Genomic DNA, 25,192 nt, shown 5'->3' on the forward strand with positions numbered 1-25,192 from the left:
CATTAAAATAAATCAATTTATTTTTTTTGCAAAATTACTCAAAAAAATCTAGGGGGGGAGTAGGGGAAAATTTTCAAAATTTTTAGAATTTATTTTTTTGTTTTTTTTTGGTTTTTTTGTATTTAAAGCATTATTTCAATGAAAAGAAACGTATTTCAATCAATTGGCATTAAAATAAATCAATTTATTTTTTTTTGTTGCAAAATTACTCAAAAAAAGCTAAGGGGGGAGTAGGGGAAAATTTTCAAAATTTTTACAATTTATTTTTTGTTTTTTTGGTTTTTTTTTGTATTTAAAGCATTATTTGAGTGAAAAGAAACGTATTACAATCAATTTTCATTAAAATAAATCAATTTATTTTTTTTGCAAAATTACTCAAAAAAAGCTAAGAGGGGAGGGGGTGGAAATTTTCAAAATTTTTAGAATTTTTTTTTTGTTTTTTTTGATGTTTTTTGTATTTACAGCATTATTTGAGTGAAAAGAAACGTATTTCAATCAATTGGCATTAAAATAAATCAATTTATTTTTTTTTGCAAAATTACTCAAAAAAAGCTAAGGGGGGAGTAGGGGAAAATTTTCAAAATTTTTAGAATTAATTTTTTGTTTTTTTTGGTCTTTTTTGTATTTAAAGCATTATTTGAGTGAAAAGAAACATATTTCAATCAATTGGCATTAAAATAAATCAATTTATTTTTTTTGCAAAATTATTAAAAAAAAGCTTAGGGAGGAGTAGGGGAAAATTTTCAAAATTTTTAGAATTTATTTTTTGTTTTTTTTGGCCTTTTTTGTATTTAAAGCATTATTTGAGTGAAAAGAAACGTATTTCAATCAATTGGCATTAAAATAAATCAATTTATTTTTTTTTTTGCAAAATTACTCAAAAAAAGCAAAGGGGGGAGTAGGGGAAAATTTTCAAAATTTTTAGAATTTTTTTTTGTTTTTTTTTGTCTTTTTTGTATTTGCAGCATTATTTCAATGAAAAGAAACGTATTTCAATCAATTGGCATTAAAAAAAATCAATTTATTTTTTTTTTGCAAAATTACTCAAAAAAAGCTAAGGAGGGAGTAGGGGAAAATTTTCAAAATTTTTAGAATTTATTTTTTGTTTTTTGTTTTGGTCTTTTTTGTATTTAAAGCATTATTTGAGTGAAAAGAAACGTATTTCAATCAATTGGCATTAATATAAATCAATTTATTTTTTTTTTTGCAAAATTACTCAAAAAAAGCTAAGGGGGGAGTAGGGGAAAATTTTCAAAATTTTTAGAATTTTTTTTTGTTTTTTGTTTTGGTCTTTTTTGTATTTAAAGCATTATTTGAGTGAAAAGAAACGTATTTCAATCAATTGGCATTAAAATAAATCAATTTTTTTTTTTTTTGCAAAATTACTCAAAAAAAGCTAAGGGGGGAGTAGGGGAAAATTTTCAAAATTTTTAGAATTTATTTATTGGTTTTTTGGTCTTTTTTGTATTTAAAGCATTATTTGAGTGAAAAGAAACGTATTTCAATCAATTGGCATTAAAATAAATCAATTTATTTTTTTTTTGCAAAATTACTCAAAAAAAGCTAGGGGGGAGTAGGGGAAAATTTTCAAAATTTTTAGAATTTATTTTTTTGTTTTTTTTGGTTTTTTTTGTATTTAAAGCATTATTTCAATGAAAAGAAACGTATTTCAATCAATTGGCATTAAAATAAATCAATTTATTTTTTTTTTTTGCAAAATTACTCAAAAAAAGCTAAGGGGGGAGTAGGGGAAAATTTTCAAAATTTTTACAATTATTTTTTGTTTTTTTGGTTTTTTTTTGTATTTAAAGTATTATTTGAGTGAAAAGAAACGTATTACAATCAATTTTCATTAAAATAAATCATTTTTTTTTTTGCAAAATTACTCAAAAAAAGCTAAGGGGGGAGGGGGTGGAAATTTTCAAAATTTTTAGAATTTTTTTTTTTGTTTTTTTTGATGTTTTTTGTATTTAAAGCATTATTTGAGTGAAAAGAAACGTATTTCAATCAATTGGCATTAAAATAAATCAATTTATTTTTTTTTTGCAAAATTACTCAAAAAAAGCTAAGGGGGGAGTAGGGGAAAATTTTCAAAATTTTTAGAATTTATTTATTGTTTTTTTGGTTTTTTTGTATTTAAAGCATTATTTGAGTGAAAAGAAACGTATTTCAATCAATTGGCATTAAAATAAATCAATTTATTTTTTTTGCAAAATTATTAAAAAAAAGCTTAGGGGGGAGTAGGGGAAAATTTTCAAAATTTTTAGAATTTATTTTTTGTTTTTTTTGGCCTTTTTTGTATTTAAAGCATTATTTGAGTGAAAAGAAACGTATTTCAATCAATTGGCATTGTCAAACCTTTTGACACAACCTGCCGTAACAACAGTAATGTTGATTGACGAAAGAGGGCGCCACTAACGAACGTTATAAAAGAGGGACACGGGAGAAAAAAGGGCTCTCTCGTTACAACAACACCACGGAAAAGGACAATAAATTTCGAACGCGCTTTAACTTAAATAGAACGCTGTTAGAGATATTTTCCGTATAAATCCGAAAGTTGTAACATTTTCGAAATTTATTGTGGTTTATTCATCGTATTTCGTGAATTACAGTGTGATTATTTACGTACGTGACACTGATCGGTCGTAATATTCGCGGACGCATTTCGTTAAGTGATCGCGAGTTAAAAGTGAACACGGTACGCGCGCGGAAATAAACTGTTTCACTGAATCACGTTATGAACACGGAAAGTGATCAACCACAACCGACGGCTGGAAACCCCGAGCCACAATTCACTACGCCGAACCTACCGATGAGTTCAACTTGCAGGGTGCTACCATCGCTTGACGCGACTGGTATCATCTCGGGTTCATCTGCGGTCAACGAAGTTCATCGCCCGTCGCCGGCTACGCCAACAGCTGACGGGCCTACGCAGAACGAGCTGCAATACTTACGCTGTTTGCAGGGCTCGCCTGCACCAGCGGAACTTTCGTTAGGATTCGATAGGAGCGTAGCCACCACCTCGCAGCGTTCGGCTTGTCCGAAGGATCTTTTCCCGGCGTCATCGCTGCGCAACCCACCATCATTGCGCGATGGCGAAGGAGCGTGCCATGAAGGGACGCTATCGACGAATCGTGTTGATCGTGAGATTGGGTTGATGGAAATAGAGTTGAGGATGAAGGAGCTTGAGCTCGAACAGCAAAGGCTCGCGTTAGAAAGGACGCGCCTCAGCTTTCAAAGCCAAGGTGGCAGTAATATGTTGATCGGGGAACGAATGTCAGGTGCTGTGAAAGTAGGATCTGAAAAGTTGAACGAGTGGACGGCTGCGACGGAGCGTTTAGGTAGATTTTCAAGCGGAGCCCATGTCGGGTTTACTCCAACTACCACTACTACGCCCCCCCCTTTACCCTCGACAACCAGGCCCATTGCATAGCACAAGCAGATTCGGAATTAACGCGTCGTATGGACACGGTTCCAGCCACCGGTACAACAATACAGTCGAGCAGACTATCCCGACTCTGAACCAGAGTCAACTCTACGCTCGTCAAGGAAATCTAAGAGATTTGCCTACGTTCTCCGGACGGCCGGAGGAATGGGCAACGTTTGTGTCCAATTTTGAAAGAACGACGACAATGTACGGCTACACCGACGAGGAAAACATCGAACGCCTGTCAAAGGCTTTGCGTGGTAAGGCTCGAGAGCTGGTTGGACTGAGACTAACGACCAACGATCTTCCTCAGGTTATGAACGTGTTACGTCGCCATTTTGGACGCCCTGAAATCATTGTAAATTGTCTGATCCGAAAGATTCGTCAGCTTCCTTCGCCAAAGCTTGAGCGAATCGATTCTTTGGTAGACTTTGGCAACGCTGTGCAGGAGATGGCTGCAGTAATTTCAGCTCACGGTATGTACGGATACGCGTATAACGTCACTTTGCTCCAGGAATTCGTAGAAAAACTTCCCGCAGTGCTACGACGTGAGTGGTCGCATCATTGTCTACGATTAGGCATACCGACTATCCAAGATTTCAGTGACTGGATGGAAAGGGAGCTTGAGGCGTCCTGCTACAACACAATGCCCAGTTTTGAATCTAAAGATGACAAAAACGTATCAGAAGAAAAGAAACAAAAGACGAAGCCTACCTCTTACCTGAACACGATGGTAAGCGGGAAAGCACCAAACGATGCTCCGGAAAATTGCGTCGCTTGTAAGGGTGCATGCTTAAGCTTAGCAGAGTGCCAAAGGTTTGCTGAAATGGATGTTGACCAACGGTGGACCATGGTCAAGCAGGAAAGGTTGTGTCGAAAGTGCTTGCGACGTCACATGAATATATGCAACATACAAAAGCTGTGTGGCAAAAACGGCTGCGTGCTACAGCATCACAATATGTTGCATCGTGATAGTCTATCGAAGTATGCCGCATCGACGACATCTAAAGTGACAGAGGCAACCACAGACGCGCATACAGCGGCGGTTGCAACCGTAAACACCCATACAGCAGCGAATGATGGAGTGCTTTTCCAATATATTCCAGTAGTGATTTAGGGAAACGGGAAAATGGTCGAGAGCGTCGCGTTCTTTGATAGCGGATCGACAGGTACGTTTATTGAAGAAGGGTTGATTGGTGAGCTAGGGCTGAATGGGAAGCCCCATCCTCTGTGCATTCGCTGGACTGGCGATACGCAACGAGATGAAAGAGATTCAGTTCAGCTAGAACTGAAAATCGCGGGGGTTGGAAATCGGACCAAAGTATTCACTCTACCAAAGGTTCACACCATTCGTCAACTGTCGCTACCGCACCAGTCACTATCAGCGAGACAAATAACCGGCACCCACAGCCACCTGAGGAACTTACCATTAACGTCCTACACCAACGCAAGCCCACGTCTGCTAATCGGCATAGACAACTGCCATTTGGTAAGACCGCTTCGATACGCTGAGGGCAGGAAGCATGAACCCGCAGCAGTGAAAACGCAATTGGGATGGGTCGTTTTCGGCCCATGTGCAAGCTTTCCGTCTCTTCCGCAGATTCATCGGAACTACCACATATGCATGTGTAGCGCGGAAGACCGACAAGTCATCGAGCCGGCAATGAAAGATTTCTTTTCTATCGCATCTTTAGGGGTTGCGAAGACAGTCGTCAACATGCTCTCAAAGGACGACGAAAGAGCCTTGCAAACGCTCACCTCTGAAACCAAGCTGTCGGAAGGTCGCTACGAAACGTGCCTGCTGTGGCGTTACGACGATATCCGTCTTCCATGCTTCAGAGCGATGGCTCTTAGGCGATACGGATGTCTGCGAAGAAAGATGAGAACGGACCCAGGTCTCGCCAAATCCGTTCTCGAGAAAATGAGGAGCTATGAAGATCAAGGGTATGTTAGACGACTTACGCCAACGGAGCTTACCGCACGGGGAGAACGTGATTGGTATCTTCCGGTATTCCCTGTATTCAACCCGAACAAACCCGGGAAGGTTCGCCTGGTGTTCGATGCAGCGGCGAAGGCTCGAGGCGTGAGTTTCAACACTTTCCTACTAGCAGGTCCGGATCTGCTAGCAGGACTCTTGTCGATGCACTACAAATTTCGGGAGCATCGAACAGCCGTGGTTGTTGACACTAAGGAAATGTTATTCCAAGTGAGGATGAAACCCGAGGACCAGCGCTCACAACTATTCTTCTGGGATCGGGAAGAAGTCATCGACCGTGATCCCACGGTGTACGCAGTAGCAGTTATGTGCACGGGCACCACAACCGAGAAGGTGTTAGTGATGTGGTGGGATACATCGACAGACGAGTTCACCTTTAGGCTATCTACGAAGCACGACGCGCAATTGCTTTCCGGCGAAAGATTGCCTAACAAAAGGAAGATTCTTTTGCAAGAGGTCTGGAGACCAGCCACCAAATTAGCGGTTTAGATGTGAAAGCACATGGCACGGCGATAGAGGATGAGCACACAAGTAAACATCGACCACTTCAGTTGGCAGGTTGTAAACAGATGCTGCATCAACTAGGAGTTTTGCACCGGGCGGGAGAATGTCAAACCTTTTGACACAACATGCCGTAACAACAGTAATGTTGATTGACGAAAGAGGGCGCCACTAACGAACGTTATAAAAGAGGGACACGGGAGAAAAAAGGGCTCTCTCGTTACAACAACACCACGGAAAAGGACAATAAATTTCGAACGCGCTTTAACTTAAATAGAACGCTGTTAGAGATATTTTCCGTATAAATCCGAAAGTTGTAACAGGCATTAAAATAAATCAATTTATTTTTTTTTGCAAAATTACTCAAAAAAAGCTAAGGGGGGAGTAGAGGAAAATTTTCAAAATTTTTAGAATTTTTTTTGTGTTTTTTTTTGTCTTTTTTGTATTTAAAGCATTATTTCAATGAAAAGAAACGTATTTCAATCAATTGGCATTAAAATAAATCAATTTATTTTTTTGCAAAATTACTCAAAAAAAGCTAAGGGGGGAGTAGGGGAAAATTTTCAAAATTTTTAGAATTTATTTTTTGTTTTTTTGGCCTTTTTTGTATTTAAAGCATTATTTGAGTGAAAAGAAACGTATTTCAATCAATTGGCATTAAAATAAATCAATTTTTTTTGCAAAATTACTCAAAAAAAGCTAAGGGGGAAGGGAGTGGAAATTTTCAAAATTTTTAGAATTTTTTTTTCGTTTTTGTTGGTCTTTTTTGTATTTAAAGCATAATTTGAGGGAAAAGAAACGTATTTCAATCAATTGGCATTAAAATAAAGCAATTTATTTTTTTTTGCAAAATTACTCAAAAAAAGCTTAGGGGGAGGTGGGAAAATTTTCAAAATTTTTAGAATTTATTTTTTGTTTTTTTGGTCTTTTTTGTATTTAAAGCATTATTTGAGTGAAAAGAAACGTATTTCAATCAATTGGCATTAAAATAAATCAATTTATTTTTTTTGCCAAATTACTCAAAAAAAGCTTAGGGGGGAGTAGGGGAAAATTTTCAAAATTTTTAGAATTTTGTTTTTTTTTTGTCTTGTTTGTATTTAAAGCATTATTTCAATGAAAAGAAACGTATTTCAATCAATTGGCATTAAAATAAATCAATTTATTTTTTTTTGCAAAATTACTCAAAAAAAAACTAAGGGGGGAGTAGGGGAAAATTTTCAAAATTTTTAGAATTTTTTTTTGTTTTTTTTTGGTCTTTTTTGTATTTAAAGCATTATTTGAGTTAAAAGGAACGTATTACAATCAATTGGCATTAAAATAAATCAAATTATTTTTTTTTGCAAAATTACTCAAAAAAAGCTAAGGGGGGAGTAGGGGAAAATTTTCAAAATTTTTATTTTTATTTTTTTTTTTTTTTTAAAGCATTATTTGAGTGAAAAGAAACGTATTTCAATCAATTGGCATTAAAATAAATCAATTTATTTTTTTTGCAAAATTACTAAAAAAAAGCTAAGGGGGGCGTAGGGGAAAATTTTCAAAATTTTTAGAATTTTTTTTTGTGTTTTTTTTTGTCTTTTTTGTATTTAAAGCATTATTTCAATGAAAAGAAACGTATTTCAATCAATTGGCATTAAAATAAATCAATTTATTTTTTTTTGCAAAATTACTCAAAAAAAAACTAAGGAGGGAGTAGGGGAAAATTTTCAAAATTTTTAGAATTTTTTTTTTGTTTTTTTTTGGTCTTTTTTGTATTTAAAGCATTATTTGAGTGAAAAGAAACGTATTTCAATCAATTGGCATTAAAATAAATCAATTTATTTTTTTGTGCAAAATTACTCAAAAAAAGCTAAGGGGGGAGTAGGGAAAAATTTTTAAAATTTTTAGAATTTATTTTTTGTTTTTTTTGGTCTTTTTTGTATTTAAAGCATTATTTGAGTGAAAAGAAACGTATTTCAATCAATTGGCATTAAAATAAATCAATTAATTTTTTTTGCAAAATTACTCAAAAAAAGCTTAGGGGGAGGGGGGGAAAATTTTCAAAATTTGTACAATTTATTTTTTGTTTTTTTTTGGTCTTTTTTGTATTTAAAGCATTATTTGAGTGAAAAGAAACGTATTTCAATCAATTGGCATTAAAATAAATCAATTTTTTTTTTGCAAAATTACTCAAAAAAAGCTAAGGATGGAGTAGGGGAAAATTTTCAAAATTTTTAAGAATTTATTTTCTGTTTTTTTTTGGTCTTTTTTGTATTTAAAGCATTATTTGAGTGAAAAGAAACGTATTTCAATCAATTGGCATTAAAATAAATCAATTTATTTTTTTTTGCAAAATTACTCAAAAAAAGCTAAGGGGGGAGTAGGGGAAAATTTTCAAAATTTTTAGAATTTATTTTTTGTTTTTTTTTGTCTTTTTTGTATTTAAAGCATTATTTCAATGAAAAGAAACGTATTTCAATCAATTGGCATTAAAATAAATCAATTTATTTTTTTGCAAAATTACTCAAAAAAAGCTAAGGGGGGGTAGGGGAAAATTTTCAAAATTTTTAGAATTTATTTTTTGTTTTTTTTTGTTTTTTTTTGTATTTATAGCATTATTTCAATGAAAAGAAACGTATTTCAATCAATTGGCATTAAAATAAATCAATTTATTTTTTTTGCAAAATTACTCAAAAAAAGCTAAGGGGGGAGTAGGGGAAAATTTTCAAAATTTTTAGAATTTATTTTTTTTGTTTTTTTTTTGGTCTTTTTTGTATTTAAAGCATTATTTGAGTGAAAAGAAACGTATTTCAATCAATTGGCCTTAAAATAAATCAATTTATTTTTTTTTGCAAAATTACTCAAAAAAAGCTAAGGGGGGAGGGGGTGGAAATTTTCAAAATTTTTAGAATTTTGTTTTTTTTTTTATGGTCTTTTTTGTATTTAAAGCATTATTTGAGTGAAAAGAAACGTATTTCAATCAATTGGCATTAAAATAAATCAATTTATTTTTTTTTGCAAAATTACTCAAAAAAAGCTTAGGGGGAGGGGGGGAAAATTTTAAAAATTTTTAGAATTTATTTTTTGTTTTTTTTTGGTCTTTTTTGTATTTAAAGCATTATTTGAGTGAAAAGAAACGTATTTCAATCAATTGGCATTAAAATAAATCAATTTATTTATTTTTTTGCAAAATTACTCAAAAAAAGCTAAGGGGGGAGTAGGGGAAAATTTTCAAAATTTTTAGAATTTAATTTTTTGTCTTTTTTGGATTTAAAGCATTATTTCAATGAAAAGAAACGTATTTCATTCAATTGGCATTAAAATAAATCAATTTATTTTTTTTTGCAAAATTACTCAAAAAAAGCTACGGGGGGAGAAGGGGGAAATTTTCAAAATTTTTAGAATTTTTTTTTGTTTTTTTTGGTCTTTTTTGTATTTAAAGCATTATTTGAGTGAAAAGAAACGTATTTCAATCAATTGGCATTAAAATAAACCAATTTATTTTTTTTGCAAAATTACTCAAAAAAAGCTTAGGGGGAGGGGTAGAAAATTTTCAAAATTTTTAGAATTTATTTTTTGTTTTTATTGGTCTTTTTTGTATTTAAAGCATTATTTGAGTGAAAAGAAACGTATTTCAATCAATTGGCATTAAAATAAATCAATTTATTTATTTTTTTGCAAAATTACTCAAAAAAAGCTAAGGGGGGAGTATTGGAAATTTTTAAAATTTTGAGAATTTTTTTTTGTTTTTTTTTGTCTTTTTTGTATTTAAAGCATTATTTCAATGAAAAGAAACGTATTTCAATCAATTGGCATTAAAATAAATCAATTTTTTTTTTTTTTTTTGCAAAATTACTCGAAAAAAGCTAAGGGGGGAGTAGGGGAAAATTTTCAAAATTTGTAGAATTTATTTTTTTGTTTTTTTTTGGTCTTTTTTGTATTTAAAGCATTATTTGAGTGAAAAGAAACGTATTTCAATCAATTGGCATTAAAAAAAATCAATTTTTTTTTTGCAAAATTACTCAAAAAAAGCTAAGGGGGGAGAAGGGGGAAATTTTCAAAATTTTTAGAATTTTTTTTTTGTTTTTCTTGGTCTTTTTTGTATTTAAAGCGTTATTTGATTGAAAAGGAACGTATTTCAATCAATTGGCATTAAAATAAATCAATTTATTTTTTTTTTTGCAAAATTACTCAAAAAAAGCTAAGGGGGGAGTAGGGGAAAATTTTCAAAATTTTTAGAATTTATTTTTTGTTTTTTTTTGGTCTTTTTTGTATTTAGAGCATTAGTTGAGTGAAAAGAAACGTATTTCAATCAATTGGCATTAAAATAAATCAATTTATTTTTTTTTGCAAAATTACTCAAAAAAAGCTAAGGGTTGAGGGGGGGGAAATTTTCAAAATTTTTTGAATTTATTTTTTGTTTTTTTTGGTCTTTTTTGTATTTAAAGCATTATTTCAATGAAAAGAAACGTATTTAAATCAATTGGCATTAAAATAAATCAATTTATTTTTTTTTTGCAAAATTACTCAAAAAAAGCTAAGGGGGGAGTAGGGGAAAATTTTCTAAATTTTGAGAATTCATTTTTTGTTTTTTTTGTCTTTTTTGTATTTAAAGCGTTATTTGAGTGAAAAGAAACGTATTTCAATCAATTGGCATTAAAATAAATCAATTTATTTTTTGTTGCAAAATTACTCAAATAAAGCTAAGGGGGGAGTAGGGGAAAATTTTCAAATTTTTAGATTTTTGTTTTTTTGTTATTTTTTTGTCTTTTTTGTATTTAAAGCATTATTTCAATGAAAAGAAACGTATTTCAACCAATTGGCATTAAAATAAATCAATTTAACTTTTTTTGCAAAATTACTCAAAAAAAGCTAAGGGGGGGGGGGGGGACTTTTCAAATTTTAAGATTTTTGTTTTTTTGTTATTTTTTGGTCTTTTTTGTATTTAAAGCTTTATTTGAGTAAAAAGAAACTTATTTCAACCAATTGGCGTTAAAATAGATCAATTTAATTTTTTTGCAAAATTACTCAAAAAAAGCTAAGGGGGGAGTAGGGGAAAATTTTCAAAATTTTTATTTTATTTTTTTTTTTTTAAAAGCATTATTTGAGTGAAAAGAAACGTATTTCAATCAATTGGCATTAAAATAAATCAATTTATTTTTTTTGCAAAATTACTAAAAAAAAGCTAAGGGGGGCGTAGGGGAAAATTTTCAAAATTTTTAGAATTTTTTTTGTGTTTTTTTTTGTCTTTTTTGTATTTAAAGCATTATTTCAATGAAAAGAAACGTATTTCAATCAATTGGCATTAAAATAAATCAATTTATTTTTTTTTGCAAAATTACTCAAAAAAAAAACTAAGGAGGGAGTAGGGGAAAATTTTCAAAATTTTTAGAATTTTTTTTTTGTTTTTTTTTTGGTCTTTTTTGTATTTAAAGCATTATTTGAGTGAAAAGAAACGTATTTCAATCAATTGGCATTAAAATAAATCAATTTATTTTTTTGTGCAAAATTACTCAAAAAAAGCTAAGGGGGGAGTAGGGAAAAATTTTTAAAATTTTTAGAATTTATTTTTTGTTTTTTTTTGGTCTTTTTTGTATTTAAAGCATTATTTGAGTGAAAAGAAACGTATTTCAATCAATTGGCATTAAAATAAATCAATTAATTTTTTTTGCAAAATTACTCAAAAAAAGCTTAGGGGGAGGGGGGGAAAATTTTCAAAATTTTTAGAATTTATTTTTTGTTTTTTTTTGTCTTTTTTGTATTTAAAGCATTATTTCAATGAAAAGAATCGTATTTCAATCAATTGGCATTAAAATAAATCAATTTATTTTTTTGCAAAATTACTCAAAAAAAGCTAAGGGGGGGTAGGGGAAAATTTTCAAAATTTTTAGAATTTATTTTTTGTTTTTTTTTGTCTTTTTTGTATTTATAGCATTATTTCAATGAAAAGAAACGTATTTCAATCAATTGGCATTAAAATAAATCAATTTATTTTTTTTTGCAAAATTACTCAAAAAAAGCTAAGGGGGGAGTAGGGGAAAATTTTCAAAATTTTTAGAATTTATTTTTTTTGTTTTTTTTTGGTCTTTTTTGTATTTAAAGCATTATTTGAGTGAAAAGAAACGTATTTCAATCAATTGGCCTTAAAATAAATCAATTTATTTTTTTTTGCAAAATTACTCAAAAAAAGCTAAGGGGGGAGGGGGTGGAAATTTTCAAAATTTTTAGAATTTTGTTTTTTTTTTATGGTCTTTTTTGTATTTAAAGCATTATTTGAGTGAAAAGAAACGTATTTCAATCAATTGGCATTAAAATAAATCAATTTATTTTTTTTTGCAAAATTACTCAAAAAAAGCTTAGGGGGAGGGGGGGAAAATTTTAAAAATTTTTAGAATTTATTTTTTGTTTTTTTTTTGGTCTTTTTTGTATTTAAAGCATTATTTGAGTGAAAAGAAACGTATTTCAATCAATTGGCATTAAAATAAATCAATTTATTTATTTTTTTGCAAAATTACTCAAAAAAAGCTAAGGGGGGAGTAGGGGAAAATTTTCAAAATTTTTAGAATTTAATTTTTTGTCTTTTTTGGATTTAAAGCATTATTTCAATGAATAGAAACGTATTTCAATCAATTGGCATTAAAATAAATCAATTTATTTTTTTTTTTTGCAAAATTACTCAAAAAAAGCTAAGGGGGGAGTATTGGAAATTTTTAAAATTTTGAGAATTTTTTTTTGTTTTTTTTGTCTTTTTTGTATTTAAAGCATTATTTCAATGAAAAGAAACGTATTTCAATCAATTGGCATTAAAATAAATCAATTTTTTTTTTTTGCAAAATTACTCAAAAAAAGCTAAGGGGGGAGTAGGGGAAAATTTTCAAAATTTGTAGAATTTATTTTTTTGTTTTTTTTGGTCTTTTTTGTATTTAAAGCATTATTTGAGTGAAAAGAAACGTATTTCAATCAATTGGCATTAAAAAAAATCAATTTTTTTTTTTGCAAAATTACTCAAAAAAAGCTAAGGGGGGAGAAGGGGGAAATTTTCAAAATTTTTAGAATTTTTTTTTGTTTTTCTTGTTCTTTTTTGTATTTAAAGCGTTATTTGATTGAAAAGGAACGTATTTCAATCAATTGGCATTAAAATAAATCAATTTATTTTTTTTTTGCAAAATTACTCAAAAAAAGCTAAGGGGGGAGTAGGGGAAAATTTTCAAAATTTTTAGAATTTATTTTTTGTTTTTTTTGGTCTTTTTTGTATTTAGAGCATTAGTTGAGTGAAAAGAAACGTATTTCAATCAATTGGCATTAAAATAAATCAATTTATTTTTTTTTGCAAAATTACTCAAAAAAAGCTAAGGGTTGAGGGGGGGGAAATTTTCAAAATTTTTTGAATTTATTTTTTGTTTTTTTTGGTCTTTTTTGTATTTAAAGCATTATTTCAATGAAAAGAAACGTATTTAAATCAATTGGCATTAAAATAAATCAATTTATTTTTTTTTGCAAAATTACTCAAAAAAAGCTAAGGGGGGAGTAGGGGAAAATTTTCTAAATTTTGAGAATTCATTTTTTGTTTTTTTTGTCTTTTTTGTATTTAAAGCATTATTTGAGTGAAAAGAAACGTATTTCAATCAATTGGCATTAAAATAAATCAATTTATTTTTTGTTGCAAAATTACTCAAATAAAGCTAAGGGGGGAGTAGGGGAAAATTTTCAAATTTTTAGATTTTTGTTTTTTTGTTATTTTTTTGTCTTTTTTGTATTTAAAGCATTATTTCAATGAAAAGAAACGTATTTCAACCAATTGGCATTAAAATAAATCAATTTAACTTTTTTTGCAAAATTACTCAAAAAAAGCTAAGGGGGGGGGGGGGGGGGGGAATTTTCAAATTTTAAGATTTTTGTTTTTTTGTTATTTTTTGGTCTTTTTTGTATTTAAAGCATTATTTGAGTAAAAAGAAACTTATTTCAACCAATTGGCGTTAAAATAGATCAATTTAATTTTTTTGCAAAATTACTCAAAAAAAGCTAAGGGGGGAGTAGGGGAAAATTTTCAAAATTTTTAGAATTTTTTTTTGTTTTTTTTTTGTCTTTTTTGTATTTAAAGCATTATTTCAATGAAAAGAAACGTATTTCAATCAATTGGCATTAAAATAAATCAATTTATTTTTTTTTGCAAAATTACTCAAAAAAAGCTAAGTTGGGAGGGGGGGAAATTTTCAAATTTTTAGATTATTGTTTTTTTTATTGTTATTTTTTGGTATTTTTTGTATTTAAAGCATAATTTGAGTGTAAAGAAACGTATTTCAACCAATTGGCATTAAAAAACCTCATTTTAATTTTTTTTGCAAAATTACTCAAAAAAAGTTAAGTGGGGTGGGGGGGGGGGGGGGAAATTTTCAAATTTTTAGATTTTTGTTTTTTTGTTAGTTTTTGGTCTTTTTTGTATTTAAAGCATTATTTGAGTAAAAAGAAATGTATTTCAACCACTTGGCATTAAAATAAATCAATTTAATTTTTTTTGCAAAATTACTCAAAAAAAGCTAAGGGGGAGGAGGGAAATTTTCAAAATTTTGAGAATTTTTTTTTTGTTTTTTTTGTCTTTTTTGTATTTTAAGCATTATTTAAATGAAAAGAAACGTATTTCAATCAATTGGCATTAAAATAAATCAATTTATTTTCTTTTGCAAACTTACTCAAAAAAAGCTAAGGGGGGAGTAGGGGAAAATTTTCAAAATTTTTAGAATTTTTTTTTGTTTTTTTTTTGTCTTTTTTGTATTTAAAGCATTATTTCATTGAAAAGAAACGTATTTCAATCAATTGGCATTAAAATAAATCAATTCATTTTTTTTTTGCAAAATTACTCAAAAAAGCTAAGGGGGGAGTAGGGGAAATTTTCAAATTTTAAGATTTTTGTTTTTTTGTTATTTTTTGGTCTTTTTTGTATTTAAATCATTATTTGAGTGAAACGATACGTATTTCAACCAATTGGCATTAAAAAAAATCAATTTAATTTTTTTTTGCAAAATTACTCAAAACAAGCTAAGGGGGGAGTAGGGGAAAATTTTCGAAAATTTTAGAATTTTTTTTTGTTTTTTTTTTGTCTTTTTTGTATTTAAAGCATTATTTCAATGAAAAGAAACGTATTTCAATCAATTGGCATTAAAATAAATCAATTTAATTTTTTTTGCAAAATTACTCAAAAAAGGCTAAGGGGGGAGTAGGGGAAAATTTTCAAATTTTTAGATTTTTGTTTTTTTGTTATATTTTGGTCTTTTTTGTATTTAAAGCATTATTTGAGTGAAACGAAACGTATTTCAACCAATTGGCATTAAAATAAATCAATTTAATTTTTTTTGCAAAATTACTCAAAAAAAAGCTAAGGGGAAATTTTCAAATTTTTAGATTTTTGTTTTTTTTGATATTTTTTGGTCTTTTTTGTATTTAAAGCAGTATTCGAGTGAAAAGAAACGTATTTCAACCAATTGGCATTAAAATAAATCAATTTAATTTTTTTTGCAAAATTACTCAAAAAAAGCTAAGGGGGGAGGGGGGGGAATTTCCAAATTTTTAGATTTTTGTTTTTTTGTTAGTTTTTGGTCTGTTTTGTATTTAAAGCATTATTTGAGTAAAAAGAAAAGTATTTCAACCAATTATCGTTAAAATAGATCAATTTAATTTTTTTTGCAAAATTACTCAAAAAAGCTAAGGGGGGGGGGGAGGGGGGGAAATTTTCAAATTTTTAGATTTTTGTTTTTTTGTTATTTTTGGTCTTTTTTGTATTTAAAGCATTTGTGGAAAGTCGGCGGACACTGTGACTTTAATACACGCTCGTACACGTCTACTATCAAAAAAGCAAAAGCCGTAGTTTGGTTTTTTCTCTTTATTTTGAACGCTAAAACGGAGCCAAGCGCAATGATAAAATTTATCAGTGTTCTCTTCTCCGCTTCTCGTATTCCACTAAACGCCATCTGTACTTGTTCCAGTCTCGTTGACAGTGGGCCTTCCTGACAGTTCGCCAACTGTCACCACTTACTGGTGATGGCCGCGCCCATTACACTCCCCTCCGAGTGCGGAGCAGCTGGCCTGCTGCGTTCGAGCGCTAACGCGGACATCCAGTACTGCCAACTTGACCGCTGGCCTTTCGTATATACCCAGAGCGGTCTGCACGGTTGCTTTACGGACTTGGCCATCCTTCGATCTAGTGACTGCGATTACTCTTCCTTTCGGCCATGAGTTACGAGCTTCGTTGGGGTCCACAATCACAACGATATCGTCCACGCTGATTGGTTTGACGGGGCTGAACCATTTGGTCCTACGTGTGATCGTGGGAAGGTAGGCTGTCATCCAGTGTCGCCAGAAGATATTTGCCATAGTTTGTGATAGCTCCCATCCTCTTCTGACTGCTGCAGCACCATCGTCCAGGATAGACAATGGCTTGAGTCCGTTCGATGATCTAAGCAGAAAATGGTTTGGAGTCAGCACTGCTGCAGAATCGTCATCTATGGGAATATGCGTTAATGGCCTAGAATTGATAGTATTTTCGATCTCAGCTAAGGCATTCCGTAGAACTTCTTCCGTAGGAAGCCTTGGCAGACGTTTTCCAGCTAGATTCTCCTTCACCGATCTTACCAAACGCTCCCAAGCACCTCCCATATGTGGGGATGCGGGAGGAATGAACTTCCATGCTGTTCTAGGGGACACGATTTCTTCCACCAGTTTGTTGTTATCGACATTTTTTAGGGCCTCTACCAGTTCTCTAGAAGCTCCACGAAAGTTTGTTCCGTTGTCACTATGTATCTCATGCGGAACTCCTCGTCTGGCCATGAAACACCGCAAGGCCATAATGCATGAACTCGTCGTAAGTGAATTCACTAATTCCAGATGAACGGCGCGGGTCGTGAGACAGGTTAAGATGACACCCCATCTCTTCTCACTTCGACGACCAACTGACACCATCATGGGGCCAAAATAGTCAACACCTACGTATGAAAATGGCCGGTTAAAAGCTGCTAGACGTGCATCAGGCAGATCGCCCATCATGGGTGGAGTCGGCTGGCATGTTTCATTTTTGCACCGTTGGCAGTTTCCACGCATCTTTCTGTAGAATTTTCTTAGGCCCGGTACGTAGTACTCCAGTCTTATTTTGTTGATTGCTGTTTCGTGGTTTCGATGAAGCAAACCGTGGTGAATGTGTTGAACAATGAGCTGAGTTAGATAGTGTTGCGAGGAAAGTATGACTACATGCTTAACATGCAAATCAGTGAGCCTTTGAGCGTCTATTCTTCCACGCGCTTTCATAACTCCGATCTCGTCTAGATATGGTGTAAGTCGATGAAGACCACTGGAAGTTTTGATCTGTTGATGTTTCTCTAACTATGCGTAATCGTCCGGAAAGTCTTCGGTTTGAGCCATTTTGTAGAGTCAGTTTTGTGCATGGAGCAATTCGTCTTTTTCGAGCGGGGGCACCTTTCCTTTTGCTATGTTGTTAGTGGAGATATTATTATCTTTCCGCCCACCATTTTTGAAGCATTTTATTGCTCTAAAGACAAATGCCATCGTACGATAGAGTTTCGTCCATTTAGAGAAGTTTTTTATCTCTATAACTGGGGTCAACATTCGGAAATGTAGTATAGCGTGTGGACGAAGCTCTTCTGTCGTAGTTTCCTTTCTGAACTGCATTTTAGGCCAACCTACTTTTGGCTTATAAAGAAATGATGCACCTCGGAACCAACGGCTTGTTGTGGATACATCCGGCAATCGTTCCCATTTCGTCCCGTCGTCGGCTACGTTATCTTTCGTCGGAACCCATCGCCATTCTGATATATTGGAGTTCTCCAGGATTTCTCCAATACGGCAAGCAACATACGGTGAGTAACGTCGATGGTCTGATTGAATCCAACAGAGAAGGTCGCGTGAATCTGTCCAGAAGTATCGTTCTGTGACCTTGATCGATAGTGAAGCTGTGACGTTGTTCGCTAGTCGGACGCCTAGAACACCTGCTTGCAATTCAGCTCTCGGTATCGATAAGTATTTCAACGGTGCAACACGAGTCTTCGCACTGACCAAAGAACATTCTATTTTTCCCTGTTCGTCGAACCGAAGATACACCGCTGCAGCAAATCCGTTTTCACTAGCATCTACAAAGGTATGCAATTGAACGATTGTTGAAAATAGATTCGGAGTTACAGGAATTGTAGGAAATCTTTCATGAAATGTTTCACGGACGAACTGAAAGGGGATTAGTTAATTGGACTTGTCATCTAGAGCTGGAAATGAACTTTAGGATTAAGCAAAATGAACACTGTACGAATGAACTTGACAGACGAATAAACAGTCACAAACAGAACGGCGCGCGACGATTACGGCTTTCTCGGCTTGGTGGAAAAAACTCCGAAAATTTACAGCCAGCACTCCGTGAGAATTTCTCACATTTTTGGTCCTTCGAACCGGATTGTGAATTCAAAGAGTTTTTTTTTCTTTAAAAGCTCTGCAACAAGAGCTCGGTCGGTTTAACGCTCTGCAACAAGGGCATGGTGTACAATTCTTCGTCGCGTCGTTTCACGCCGTCGCGTTTCGCTCCGCATCAAGGGCAACGGCCAACGATTTCAGCGCCATCGTTATTTGAATTTTCGCGCCAAACTTAAACGTTTTCTTTCGTGTTTAATTTCGTCCTGTGAGTGTTTTCATATCGTGCAAAATCATGGACAAGAAGATAAAGGCCGCTCAACTAAAAAGAAGGATCGCGGTGGAAAATATAAGTGCTCTCGAACGGTTCCAAGTGCAATTTTCTGGGGATGACGCTAAGCAAATTCCGGAGGCGTTAGAGGACTTGGAACGGCATAAGGAAGGGTTCTTCGCCGCGGTATCGAAACTGGAAGAGCTCGATGACAGTAATGAAGCGATCGAAGCGTGTATTATGGAGAGGATCAACATCGAGGAGCGGTGTAGGAAGCTAAAATCCTTCCTACGGGACAATCTTCGACGGGAAGAGGGTACGCTAAACGACACATCGGGTTTGGCTTCTTCAACGCTTGCGTTTGGTCGGCCAAACGCACCACATATACGTCTTCCGAAGATCGAATTGCCATCATTCGATGGCGACCAAACGAAATGGCTGTCGTTTCGTGACCGATTCATCGCGATGATCGACGCTTCACCGGAGCTTCCTTCGATTGCGAAGCTGGAATATTTGCTGTCAGCATTGAAAGGTGAAGCGGGGCTTCCTTTCGAACACACGCCGTTGACAGCGGACAACTACTCGGTGACGTGGGCGGCTCTTCTAAAAAGGTACGATAATCCACGTACACTAATCCGTGAGTATTATCGGAAGCTACATTCCTTTCCGCCCGTACGCGCGGACTGTGTGGATGAGTTAGTGCTTTTGGTGGATGAATTCATTCGTCATGTGAATGGGTTACTAAAGCTCAACGAGCCCATTGATCATTGGGATACACCGTTGACAAATTTGCTGGTTATGAAGCTAGATCACGCTACTGTTTTAGCATGGGAAAAGCATTCGGTCCATGCCAAGAAGGACAAATACAAGGAGCTTATCGATTTTGTACAAGATCGAATACAAATATTGAAGGCGACTCGGAGTACTACTTGTGAAGATGACACTAGTATCACTAAGGTGGCTGGTACGCAGCGTTATCCAAGTTCGCGGAAGACAATCGTTCACTCAGCCGTAGCACAACCGGTGTCAAGTAGGATGATTGTATCACCACCACCGAAGTGTCCCTTGGAGTGTAAGGAGAACCATTTCTTACGAAACTGTCGAAACACTTATGTTGGAATTGTCTCGGAAATTCCCATCAAGTGAAATCCTGCAAGTCGGAGCATGCTTGTCGCACGTGTCATCAGCGACACCATACACTCTTGCATGTTCCTACCACCACAACGATCACGATGGCAGCTCACGACGATCGCAGTTCGGTGATCCTGGAAACGGCTGTCCTATTCATCGTGGGTGACGACGGAAAGAAACATGAGGCAAGGGCGCTCCTTGATTCAGGCTCCATGTCGAATTTTATGTCCGAATCACTTTCTCGGAAGCTTACGGCTACTCGAAACAAAATCAACGTGGCAGTCACGGGCATCGGAAAAACGGCACAGTCGGCGAGAGGGTCGATCGTCGCAACTGTGGCATCGAGGAATCAATCGTATTCTAATCATCTGGAGTTCCTCGTTCTGGAGTCACTATTTGCGCATACTCCAATTACACCCATCGATACTTCATCGTGGAGTATACCCGATCTGCAGCTGGCAGATCCTTCATTTAATGTTCCGGGCAACATAGACATCGTAATCGGCGGAGACACGTTCTGGGAGGTTCATTCAGGGCGAAAACGATCTATGGGCACGGGCAAACCTTGGCTCGTGGAAAAATCATTCTGCTGGAGCGTGACAGGGAATGCATCAAACGGTACACCTCTTCAACCATGTCATCGTTCGGGCTACGGAAGTCCACCTACGGAAGAGAAAACAACAATCGAAACAATCGAACAACGATCGAAATCTACAAGGGGAATATTGGAATGATCAATATCTACATACCATCACACGTTTATCGGCGTATCATTTCATCGCGAAGCAACGGGCTTCATCAGGCATCATATTCGGGGTAAAGAGATTTACACCTTCTTTACACTACTCAATCGGAATGAGTTTCATCATGTGGTGCTACTACACATCATCTGCGGACAGTTCGGGAATATGTGTGACGGTGGCCGGGTTCACTAGACACATATTATTCACATACATTCATCTCGGCATCCAATTATGCCTTTTTCGGTCGGAACAACAGCATCGCGTTCGTATCTAACATGCGCACATGCATAGCGATGTTCAGCGTAGTATAGGAGGCAATAGTTAAATTTGCTAACAGTGTCAGTACACTTCATTACGGCAGAAAGTTCTCCCATAGGTTTGTACGGGAACTTTAGGGAAGCTGTCGATCAGCTCAATCAAATAGCTAGCTCGCATAGTTATCTATAAAGGAAGAAAGTAGTTAGTATCAGGATGGAACGTACTTACTTACCTTAGTGGCAAAGGAAATCTCAGAGATACACTCAAGCGTGGTTGGCTGGTTGAGATAACGGTACTCAGCAGCAACGTGATATCAACATTTGGAAGGCTAGCAATCATTTGCACCTTAAGTATGCACACACGCATTTTTCGCATACGGGATAATGCAAACAAAACTGACAGTTTAGGCTAGTTCATCGATTACGGCAACAATCGATCAAATCACAATGCAGATCAATCGTACAATTTCCGGTACACATTACGAATTACATTTAGTTAGCTTATTAGGTTTCATGAATTAAAAGAAGTTCCTTCTTTGGTGGCCGGGAATGTTGAAAATAGATTCGGAGTTACAGGAATTGTAGGAAATCTTTCATGAAATGTTTCACGGACGAACTGAAAGGGGATTAGTTAATTGGACTTGTCATCTAGAGCTGGAAATGAACTTTAGGATTAAGCAAAATGAACACTGTACGAATGAACTTGACAGACGAATAAACAGTCACAAACAGAACGGCGCGCGACGATTACGGCTTTCTCGGCTTGGTGGAAAAAACTCCGAAAATTTACAGCCAGCACTCCGTGAGAATTTCTCACAACGATATTATCTGAACTTACTGAAGTTAGCATCCTGTAGCAACGTGGTATCTGTACTTTCTCAAGTGATGGTAATACTTTAAGCCAGGTCTGCCATTTGTTTAAAATTGATCCATCGATTTTATCGTCCCAGCCAATATTTGTGCGCCATATATCCTGAATAAGTACTTTTAGGTACATCAGTACATGCGATATGAGTCCTAGCGGATCATACACCATCATCAGCATGCGTAAAGCTTCTCTTTTCGTTGGAGCTCGATAACCTTTCAACAGTTCTTGGTCGTATCGCGGTGACAGTTTATAGGTAAAAGTGTCTGATTAGGTACACCAATACATCCCGAGTACCTTTTCTGTCGGAAGCGGTAGGCCAATGTTCAGGCTCTTTTCTGTGGTTTTATCACCGTTCAGTTCATCAAGGACGGCCTTTGAATTGGACAACCAATTTCTGATCTCAAATCCACCTTCGCTGTGAACGTACTTTACCTCTTTAGCTAGTTTTATCGCCTCTTCCTCGCTTTCGACACTGATTAACATGTCATTGACATAGTGTTGCTCTAGTATAACCTTCGTGGCATCAGGGTATTGATTCTCGAAGCGCCTAGCATTCAGATTTTTGATAAACTGTGCCGTGCTGGGGGAGCAAGCTGCTCCGAAGGTCATGACACACATGACGTATTCAGTGGGCGCTCCCGATGATATATCTGGCTTCCACAGGAATCGCTGGCAGTGCTGATCTTCTTTGTTGATACGAACCTGGTGAAACATCTCGCGGATGTCGCCAGTTATGCCAATGCGATTCTGCCGAAATTTCATTAGTATCGATGGAAGAGACGAAAGCTGATCTGGACCCTTCAATAGGACTGAGTTCAGGGATATTCCATGGGCCTTAGTGGCTGCATCCCAAACAATTCTAAACTTTCCAGGTTTATTAGGGTTGCTAACGGGAAACATGGGTAAATACCTGACACGCTTATGATTTTCATTCATCTCCACTGGCGTTAGCTTTCGTATATATTGCTTATCCATGTACTCCTGAATTTTAGTTTGCATCGCTATAGCGAGTTCTTTATCGGTCGTCATTTTGCGCTCCAAGCATTTCCATCTATTAATAGCCATTGCTTTACTCTCAGGCAGTCGCACATTGTCATATTTCCATAGAAGACCGCATTCATATCGTTTGTCAATCAATGTGAAAGTATTTGTAGCGATCGCTCGCCTTCTTTGGATAAGAGTGCCGGAGAAGATTTATCTATTCCCATACCGTCCAGGGCAAAATACTCTTTCATTGCACTGTACAAAGTGTCATCGCAATTGCATTCGCATTTCCTGACTTGAAGAGAGTAATTAGGAGTCGAAGAACTAGCTCCTCGCTCGTTGCCACAGTAACCATAAACAGTCCACCCTAGTCGTGTTTTGCCAGCAACCGGTTGGTTTCTTCCTCCTTCGCGACTCTTCTTTACTGTGCTCAATCTTGCGTTATCCAAGCCTATCAAAATGCGTGGTTTGGCATCACGGTACGATTCGACTGGTGTATGGGCAAGGTAAGGATACTTCTTGATTAAACTATTCATATTTAACGTTTGCTTTGGAAGATCCAGCCCCTTCACTGTTTGAATAGCATGGAGGGAGTGTATTTCGTTACCTTTTCCAGATAGTTTAATGCTTACGGTTTTGGAGGCTTCTTCGTGATGACGCATGTGGTTTGCCCATTTTAGACATAATGATTTGTGAGGACCTTCTAGCTGCAGTTCATCCGCTAATGACTCATCCATCAGGGTGATCTCGGATCCGTCGTCCATAAAAGCATAAGTGTCTACTGATACGTTTCGTCCATACACTCGGACGGGAATCATCCTGAAAAGAATATTATTTTCATTATTATGATGAACATTGCATTGACGTTCGGGTGTTTCCTGGTTCTGCGGCTTCGACCGGTGTAAAAGTGAGTGGTGTTTAAAGGTGCATCCTTCCACCCCGCATGGCGTTAGTCTTTTGCAGAAACCTTTGTGCTGACGCAGACATTTCCGACAGAGCTGCTTTTCCTTCACCACCGCCCATCTGCCTTCACCACTCAACTCAGCAAAGCGCGCGCATCGGTCAACGGATGCGCATGACCCTTTGCAAACCACACATATATTAGACGCCTTAGCTGCTGTTGATGCTTGAGGTGCTTGTTCAGCATGGGTGTTCACAAATGACCCTTTTAGACCCTTTCGATCGTTGCTAGGACGCACAATATTGGCCGATGATGGTGTAATGGTGGAGGCCGTCTTCGCTATATTTCCTATCCAGCTACTGAATGTCTGCAACGATACCTCGTCCTTTTCCAACGAGAATTCCGCCCATCGAAGTCGTAGCGTAGGCGGGAGTTTATTAGTTGTCTTGTGGAGTAACGTTTCGTTGTTCTGGTAACCTTTTAGATTACATACTTCCACCGTGGCACAGTAATTTCTCACCTTTACTGCTAGGTCCACAACTTCTTCAAATTTTCCTTCTGGGATGCTTGGAAGAGAAGAAATTTTATTGGTGAGCTCGTGAATAATTCGTACAGGTTGTCCGAATACCAGTCGTAAGGTGTCGATTATCATTGGAACATTTTCTGGATGCATAAGAAGACATTCGACTGTTTCTCGAGCTTTTCCTTCCAGACATTTGTTCAACCGGGTCAAATTTTCGTCATTATTGTATCCACACATTTCAGTAGTTCGGTTGAAATTGGAAATGAACGATGCCCATGCCGTTTGACTTCCTTCGAATTTTGGTAGATCAGAGAGCTTTGACTGTCGTGCTGTCAATTGCGCTTTTGTCGGTTTGCGTGATGTAGAGGGCGTTGCTAGCAGCTCTCCTTTCCGTTGAGCTGCAGCCACTGCTTCTTCTTTTACAGCTGTTGTTCCAGCGTTGATCACACAGTTTTCTATCCTTTTCTGCTGGTACATACTGCTACCACTACTGGACGCTGTTTCAGAACCTGCGGCTATGAGTTCGTTTCGCCGTTTAACTAAAGCCAATTTCCTTTCGATGAGCTCTTCTTCTTCCTTGATCAGCTGTAGCAAAAATTTTCTATTGCTACTAGCTCGCGTGGTCTGCGAACCTTCTTCGTATTTAGAAGCTGGCTTATCTTTCGGCACCATTGTCTCGGACGTTAGCACAGAATCCATTGTTGTGTCGAACAACACCGGTGGTCCGGACGAAACTCGCTTTTCATCTTCTTTTCGCTTGCTCTCACTACGCGTAACACGCCGTGTGCTTCCCCGAATACTCCTTTCACTCATTTTCACTCGCGATTGTATTCTTGATCCGTACTGAGAGATAAGCTCCTTTGATCACACGTGCAGTTTTGTCAACGTCGTTTGTTAAACATTCACAGAACTCACAAATGTCTTTCAGAACACGCAGTTATAGTTATTGCTCACAAATGTTCTTATCTGTTGCTTCACGCCTTAGAAGACCGTCTGTTGAGCTTCACCAAACCAGCGTCCTCCCTATTTCAAGATCTAACATGAATAACCCTGTTCCCGCAAGCCTTGTCCTTCCGTGAACGATCACACGTCGCCGCTGTTCAACCGTTGCGCTCACGAACACTCTTTTCCCGCCACTTTCCTTCGCTGGTGTGTGTGTACTGGGAATCCGTTCTCTTACTTCCCGCTTAAAGAACGTTTTCAAACGCTATC

The 25,192-nt window shown here is 35.5% G+C and overlaps 1 long non-coding RNA gene across 1 annotated transcript; it reads right to left on the bottom strand.

Annotated features, from left to right (window-relative positions):
• Positions 1-1,007: 1,007 nt before the first annotated feature.
• LOC125774399 (uncharacterized) lies at positions 1,008-8,441 on the bottom strand. Its single transcript, XR_007420876.1, has 2 exons — positions 7,604-8,441; positions 1,008-1,054 (listed from the first exon to the last, which is right to left on the bottom strand). It is a non-coding gene; the product is annotated as an uncharacterized LOC125774399 (long non-coding RNA).
• Positions 8,442-25,192: the final 16,751 nt, after the last annotated feature.

Source organism: Anopheles funestus, unplaced genomic scaffold (assembly GCF_943734845.2).
Source record: "Anopheles funestus unplaced genomic scaffold, idAnoFuneDA-416_04 scaffold_36_ctg1, whole genome shotgun sequence".
NCBI classification, from domain to species: domain Eukaryota; kingdom Metazoa; phylum Arthropoda; class Insecta; order Diptera; family Culicidae; genus Anopheles; species Anopheles funestus.